We start from the raw sequence: 7,971 nt of genomic DNA, 5'->3' as shown, positions 1-7,971 counted from the left end.
ACTGCAGTTGTGAGGCCGGTTGGACATACTGCAAAATTCTCTAACATTATTAATATTCAATTCTCTGGCAACAGCTCTGGTAGGCATTCTTGCAGTCAGCATGCCAATTGCACACTCCCTCAAAACTTGAGACATCTGTGGCATTGGGTTGTATGACAAAACTGCACATTCTAGAGTGGCCTTTTATTGTCTGCAGCACAAGGTGCACCTGTGTAATGATCATGCTGTTTAATCAGCTTCTTGATATGCCACACCTGTCAAGTGGATGCGTTAACTTGGCAAAGGATAAATGCTCACTTACATGGATGCAAACAAATTAGTGCACAAAATTTTAGCGAAATAAGCTTTTGGTGCGTATGGAACTTTTTTTATATATTTTATTTCAGTTCATGAAATGGGACCAACACTTTACATGTTGGGTTTATATATTTTTGTTCAGTATAGGTAGGTCGTGAATGGTCTCTCTCCAGTACAGTAGGTGGCAGTGTGCAGCTTAAATTGGATGCGCTCCGCCAAAGCAATCCAAAAGAAGAAGTATTTTTTTTGTCCTCGTCTGAGGCGGCAAACGAGCGAAGTGGAGCACCTTTTTTAAAAACTTTTGTTAAACCCTTACATGTTGCTATGTCTTAACTAAAGGAGATGATTCGCATGGATGGAAATGACCGAAACGAATGGTAAGAAATATGGTCTTTGCTAACTTGCCGGCCAAACGGTAACTTTAGCTAGCTAGGTTTGTTAAACGTCCAAGCAGGCCAAACAAGTGACGGGGTCCAAATTTGTAAAGAAAAAAATAAGGCGGTACTTGTTTCTCGTAACTGTTGTATTTATAATATGTGTATCCGTTCCAAATGCCACCCTATTCCCTATTTTGACCAGGGCACTTAGGAAATAGGGTGCCATTTGGCAATCAATGTGTAGCGATAGCTAAATCTGGTTTTGGACAGGTATGTAGGGTAGCCGTCAATGGCCGTAGGCTGCAGCGTGTTAAAATCTGGTGACTGACGTACACACTTTAAACTACCTATACTACTTAGAGACCCCTCTTTCAAAGATGCCAATCTCTTCTAGTCATGGTAGTGAAAATAATAGGCGACTTGGCATTTTTATACATGACCCAAAGCATTATCGGATGTTAATTGCTTGACGAATTCAGAAACCACACGTGTGCAAGCTTTCAATACACGTTGTATCCTTTATATGCTCAAGTGTTTCCTTTATTTTGGCGGTTACCCGTATACTAAAGCAGTGGGTTTTGTGAAGCCTGGCAGTTGTGAGCATGTATACAGCAGTTTGACGCTCATATGATAATGCACACATACATTTTGTCTTTTAGAAAACATAAATGGTCCCTTCCCTCAATTGTTTTGTGTTAATCTAAAATTCAGTAATGTATTTACTATTCAACTAGATTCGTTTTCACTAGCAAGCTATCTAACTTCAGTGGCAAAGGGGTACTATAGAAAATAGTATAGGTTTAGCTAGTAGTCAAATCAAATCAAATTTATTTATATAGCCCTTCGTACATCAGCTGATATCTCAAAGTGCTGTACAGAAACCCAGCCTAAAACCCCAAACAGCAAGCAATGCAGGTGTAAAAGCACGGTGGCTAGGAAAAACTCCCTAGAAAGGCCAAAACCTAGAGAGGAACCAGGCTATGTGGGGTGGCCTGTCCTCTTCTGGCTGTGCCGGGTGGAGATTATAACAGAACGTGGCCAAGATGATCTACACCTGCATTGCTTGCTGTTTGGGGTTTTAGGCTGGGTTTCTGTACAGCACTTTGAGATATCAGCTGATGTACGAAGGGCTATATAAATAAATTTGATTTGATGTTCAAATGTTCATAAATGACCAGCATGGTCTAATAATAAGGCAGAACAGTTGAAACTGGAGCAGCAGCATGGCCAGGTGGACTGGGGACAGCAAGGAGTCATCATGTCAGGTAGTCCTGGGGCATGGTCCTAGGGCTCAGGTCCTCCGAGAGAGAGAAGGAGAGAATTAGAGAACGTCTACTGCCACAAAGATTTCCCTGTTGCTGGTAATGATACCTGTTGTCCAGTAGAGGGAGTGCATGCTAGGATAAGATCAATACACATGAGGGACAGAAAATATTCTGTCTAATATATGAAACCAATGTTTATAACCTCAACAATAAACTGCTCTACTAAAACACTGATCTCCTACCTTTCCCCATCCTGTAGTGGCTCAGCATATCTCAACGAGTCCGGTGTCCTTGAAGTCAAGAGATGCATGCTGACAATAAAGGTGCAAACATATTTGTGGTACCAAGATCATGGATCCCTCACCTTTTGCTTTTGAATGTGCATGCTTTTGATAATCTGGTCTTGGGCAGGTGCTGCAGTTTGGATGTATGCTGCAGCGTGCCTTGTTGGACCTAGACTATAACGGGGGTTCTGTGAAGCCTTCCCTAGCAGTTGCAGGTGTGAGCATGTATACAGCAGTTTGATGCTCTTGTATGATACTGCAGACAAACTCTGTTGATAAAATAAGTGTCCCTTCTATCTTTTTGTGTTGAGATGCTGTAGATGTATTTACAATTCAATTAAGCTAGATTGGCTTTTGCCAACTGACTTCAGTGGGGATAGGGGTACTGTAGAAGAATATACAGGTTTAGTAGTCTAACTCATTCCATGCCTTTTTTATTTCCTTTTCAATTTGTGTGCAATAAAGACCTAAACAACCAGGTGACTGGAGTTTAAAACTAATCAATGAGCTGAATTGATCACGCAAGTACAGGAGAGAAGTGAAAACCCGTAAGCACTTGTCCCTCAGCGGAGTTTGACACGTGGTCTAGTGACAGATTTCCCTGTTGGTGATAACGTTGTCCAGTAGAGGGCACACTAGGATAAGATCAATAAACTCATGAGGGACTGATCAAATATTGTCTTATAAATTGAGCTGTCTGACATATGAAACCAATGTTTCAGATCAGCAAACTACTGTACTAAAAACGTATCTTCTGTTTCTCACCTGTAGTGTGTCGGCATCTCATCGTGTCCGATGTCCGTGATGAACTCACATGGTGGGGCGTCTATTGAGACCAGATGCATGACTACACCGAAGGGGCAAAGCATAGAAATATATTGACAGATTCTATTTCTGTTGGATCTAGAAATAGATCCTTCTCACCTCTGCTGTAATTAGCCTACCTGGTAAGTAGGCTATGTTGGTTTGGCCTATAGTGCATCTGTCCTAAGTGACTCCCTATTTGATGCAGTACTTTTGACCTGGGCCCATGTGGCTCTGGTCAGACGTGAACTACATAGGGAATGATGTGTCGTTCTGGACGTGCATGCTTTTGATAATCTGGTCTTAGGCAGGTGCTGCAGTGTATCCGTCGTGGCCGTATGCTGCAGCGTGCCTTGTTGGACCTAGACTATAACAGAGGGGGTTCTGTGAAGCCTTCCCTGGCAGTTGCAGGTGTGAGCATGTATACAGCAGTTTGATGCTCTTGTATGATACTGCACACGTCTTTAGAAAACAGATTTATCCCTTCCTTATATTTTATGGTGGTTAAATGCTGTTGGTTTATTGTGCAACTCCTAGCCTATTTCCTCATTGCATGTGTCATGCTTCGTAAAAAGAAACGCACACCTATTAAGACGAGGTGCTGGCTAGCGGAGTAGAAAACTTGAAAATAAAAGAGCCGCACACAGGCTACGCCCACCATTTTCAACATCTTGTATGAAGGTTTGTCAATTACATAAGGGATAATCAAGGGGCTGTGTGTTCTGTGGAAGGCGACGCGCTAGCGGAGTGGAACTTACCTACCAGGGAGTTGCATTATTTTCTAGCGAACACATAAAACCCCCGCGTTAGTTATCCGTTTTGTACCATGGCAATAATTTGGCACATTTACCAGGATAAATGTGTTCCAAATTCACTGAAGTAGCTAGCAAGTTTAAAGCAAGACTTATTTAGCTAACCAAACCAGAGATGGGATTCCCGTTGGGCAATGGAGGAACTCATAACGCCTCCGTCAGCAGATTGTCACCCAATCGTGTTCACATTGTCATGCAGCATCCTGCGGTTATGCTAATTGCCATACAACTCTCCTTCCGTGGCCTCCAACTGCTCTTAAACGCAAAAAAAAACTATGCATGCTATTCAACCGATCATTGCCCGCACCTGCCCGCCCATCCAGCATCACTACTCTGGGCGGCTCTGACTTAGAATACGTGGATAACTACAAATGCCTAGGTGTCTGGCTAGACTAAACTCTCCTTCCAGACTCACATTAAGCATCTCCAATCAGAAATTAAATCTAGAATCGGCTTCCTATTTCGCCACAAAGCATCCTTCACTCATGCTGCCAAACATACCCTCGTAAAACTGACTATCCTACCGATCCTTGACTTCGGCGATGTCATTTACAAAATAGCCTCCAACACTCTACTAAGCAAATTGGATGCAGTCTATCACAGTGCCATCTGTTTTGTCACCAAAGCCCCATATACACTGCTCAAAAAAATAAAAGGAACACTTAAACAACACAATGTAACTCCAAGTCAATCACACTTCTGTGAAATCAAACTGTCCACTTAGGAAGCAACACTGATTGGCAATAAATTTCACATGCTGTTGTGCAAATGGAATAGACAACAGGTGGAAATTATAGGCAATTAGCAAGACACCCCCAATAAAAGAGTGGTTCTGCAGGTGGTGCCCACAGACCACTTCTCAGTTCCTATGCTTCCTGGCTGATGTTTTGGTCACTTTTGAATGCTGGCGGTGCTTTCACTCTAGTGGTAGCATGAGACGGAGTCTACAACCCACACAAGTGGCTCAGGTAGTGCAGCTCATCCAGGATGGGACATCAGGAGGAGCACTGCCAGAGCCCTGCAAAATGACCTCCAGCATGCCACAAATGTGCATGTGTCTGCTCAAACGGTCAGAAACAGACTCCATGATGGTGGTATGAGGGCCCGACATCCACAGGTGGGGGTTGTGCTTACAGCCCAACACCGTGCAGGACGTTTGGCATTTGTCAGAGAACACCAAGATTGGCAAATTCGCCACTGGCGCCCTGTGCTCTTCACAGATGAAAGCAGGTTCACACTGAGCACGTGACAGTCTGTAGACGCCGTGGAGAACGTTCTGCTGCCTGCAACATCCTCCAGCATGACTGGTTTGGCGGTGGGTCAGTCATGGTGTGGAGTGGCATTTCTTTGGGGGGCAGCACAGCCCTCCATGTGCTCGCCAGAGGTAGCCTGTCTGCCATTAGGTACCGAGATGAGCTCCTCAGACCCTTTGTAAGACCATATGCTGGTGCGGTTGGCCCTGGGTTCCTCCTAATGCAAGACAATGCTAGACCTCATGTGGCTGGAGTGTGTCAGCAGTTCCTGCAAGAGGAAGGCATTGACGCTATGGACTGGCCCGCCCGTTCCCCAAACCTGAATCCAATTGAGCACATCTGGGACATCATGTCTCGCTCCATCCACCAACGCCACGTTGCACCACAGACTGTCCAGGAGTTGGCGGCTGCTTTAGTCCAGGTCTGGGTGGAGATCCCTCAGGAGACCATCCGCCACCTCATCAAGAGCATGCCCAGGCGTTGTAGGGAGGTCATACAGGCACGTGGAGGCCACACACACTACTGAGCCTAATTTTGACTTGTTTTAAGGACATTACATCAAAGTTGGATCAGCCTTTAGTGTGGTTTTCCACTTTAATTGAGTGTGACTCCAAATCCAGACCTCCATGGGTTGATAAATTAGATTTCCATTGATCATTTTTGTGATTTTGTTGTCAGCACTTTCAACTATATAAAGAAAGTATTTAATAAGAATATTTCATTCATTCAGATCTAGGATGTGTTATTTTAGTGTTCCCTTTATTTTTTTGAGCAGTGTACTACCCACCACTACGACCTGTACGCTCTCGTTTGCTGGCCCTCGCTTCATACTCGTCGCCAAACCCACTGGCTGCAGGTTATTTACAAGTCTCTGCTAGGTAAAGCCCCGCCTTATCTCAGCCTACTGGTAACCATAGCAGCACACGCTCCAGCAGGTATATCTCACTGGTCACCCCCAAAGCCAATTCCTCCTTTGGTCGCCTTTCCTTCCAGTTCTCTGCTGCCACTGACTGGAACGAACTGCAAAAATCACTGAAGCTGGAGATTCTCATCTCCCTCACTAGCTTTAAGAACCAGCTCACAGATCACTGCACCTGTTCATAGCCCATCTGTATATCTATCTACCTCATTCCCATACTGTTTATTTATTTTGCTCCTTTTGCACCACAGTATCTCTACTTGCACATCCATCTTTTGCACATCTACCATTCCAGTGTTTAATTGCCATATTGTAATTACTTTGCGACCATGGCCTATTTATTGCCTTAACTCCCTTATTTGACCTTATTTGCACTCACTGTATATAGACTTTCTTTTTTCTTACTGAATTATTGACTGTATGTTTTGTTCATTCTATGTGGAACTCTGTATGTGTCGAACTGCTATGCTTTATCTTGGCCAGGTCGCAGTTGCAAATGAGAACTTGTTCTCAACTAGCTTACCTGATTAAATAATAGTGAAATAAATAAAATAATTGTCATGCAATCCCTTCTCAAAGTCAGGGTATTAGTTGAGAAACCTGCCAATTTTTCTCAACAGTACTTAATGTCACTGAGAACAAGTTAATGATCTTGAGAGAGAAATGTTTAATGTTGTACTTCTTGATGAAATTCATGCTAATGTTTTCGTCCACATTGACTCCCCTTCACTCCTTGTCCCAGAAAGCACCGCACGGCCCATTGACGACACATGGGCAACTTACACAATGGCCGTTAATACGATTCCAATGGAATTTCCCCATATCCTCAAAAGTATCTCTGACCAACCCAGCAGTCCTATTTTGCTATTATGAAAATGTAATTCAACAATGCCAATGTTTTAAATGTGTCTTTTACTTTCAAAAGCAGTTCAAACAGAGAACATGGAAGACTGAACTGTAGCCACTGAATTCTACCGTGCTGATGTATTGTGCGTTATAGGGAAATAATGCACGCTCTAAAATGCCCTTCAAGCCAATCCGTAACGAGTATTTAACAATGCTGTGGTATAAAGTAGGGGGCATGAGAGCTACTAAAAAAAATGAAGTGTAATTTATTTTTATGGCTTTCAAATGGGCCCGTTCTTTTTGTCATAACTGGTGAAATAATGGTTAATACACAACTAAGGGGGCCCCATAAAATGTATTCAGGATTTTTTTCGTTTAAATGTTACTCTCAGTAGGCTTAATATAAATATATATTGACAATGAAAAATGATGGTCGGGGGGGACTAACAAATTTGAGTTTACTTCTCTATGCATTAATCAAGAAGGGAATGTCTGCTGCAGCACAGTTTGCTAAACAATGGCTACCCAATTGAGACAATCATATATTTTTGTCAGGTAAGCCTACTAATGTCAATGTGGCGTTGATTGGGTAGCACCCGGGAGCTTTTTGTTTATGACCGTCTGCGATAGAACTCATAAAAAGCATATATTTTCAGAATTGTTGGAGAAAAAGTTTCCAAACCCATCTGTTTGAACCCCCAGGAGGTGATGCCCAGTGGGTTCTGACTCATCAGTTGATGCACTTCCACCACTTCCTGGTTCCAACGCTTGTCCTGATGGAGTGAAGGAGCAGAATCAAACTAACCGTTGCTGTTTTGACTGTATATTCATAGAAATAGATTAAATGTAATCTATAGTGGTGTATTGTCACCAGGAGAACCATTTGTCAAAGATTCAGTGAAGTATGATATTATCCACTTCCTCAAGGAGAAGGTAGCATGAGAATGTTATTGCAATGCTCTTGCAGGGGGCTCTGTAACGCCCATATCACATTGGTATGAATGTATTTCTGGAATATACTGTTCTCTTAGTGGCGTAAACTAATGTGGCATGATGTCAACTATTTTGCCTTACATTTGTCCATGATTCATCAATAAAACTAGTAAACAAACTT

General features: G+C 43.0%; 1 long non-coding RNA gene across 3 annotated transcripts; it reads left to right on the top strand.

The window, feature by feature from the left end:
• Window positions 1-425: 425 nt before the first annotated feature.
• Window positions 426-7,971, top strand: LOC110485941. 3 transcript variants are annotated; one of them, XR_005035494.1, is made up of 4 exons: window positions 426-674; window positions 2,199-2,262; window positions 2,995-3,170; window positions 7,514-7,971. It is a non-coding gene; the product is annotated as an uncharacterized LOC110485941 (long non-coding RNA). The 3 variants fall into 3 exon arrangements; XR_005035495.1 differs by lacking the exon at window positions 7,514-7,971 and adding an exon at window positions 6,754-7,507; XR_002468011.2 differs by having other exon boundaries at window positions 446-674; window positions 7,560-7,971.

This window comes from Oncorhynchus mykiss, chromosome 13 (genome assembly GCF_013265735.2).
Source record: "Oncorhynchus mykiss isolate Arlee chromosome 13, USDA_OmykA_1.1, whole genome shotgun sequence".
Lineage (NCBI taxonomy): Eukaryota > Metazoa > Chordata > Actinopteri > Salmoniformes > Salmonidae > Oncorhynchus > Oncorhynchus mykiss.
This window is presented reverse-complemented; position numbering and strand designations above follow the sequence as displayed.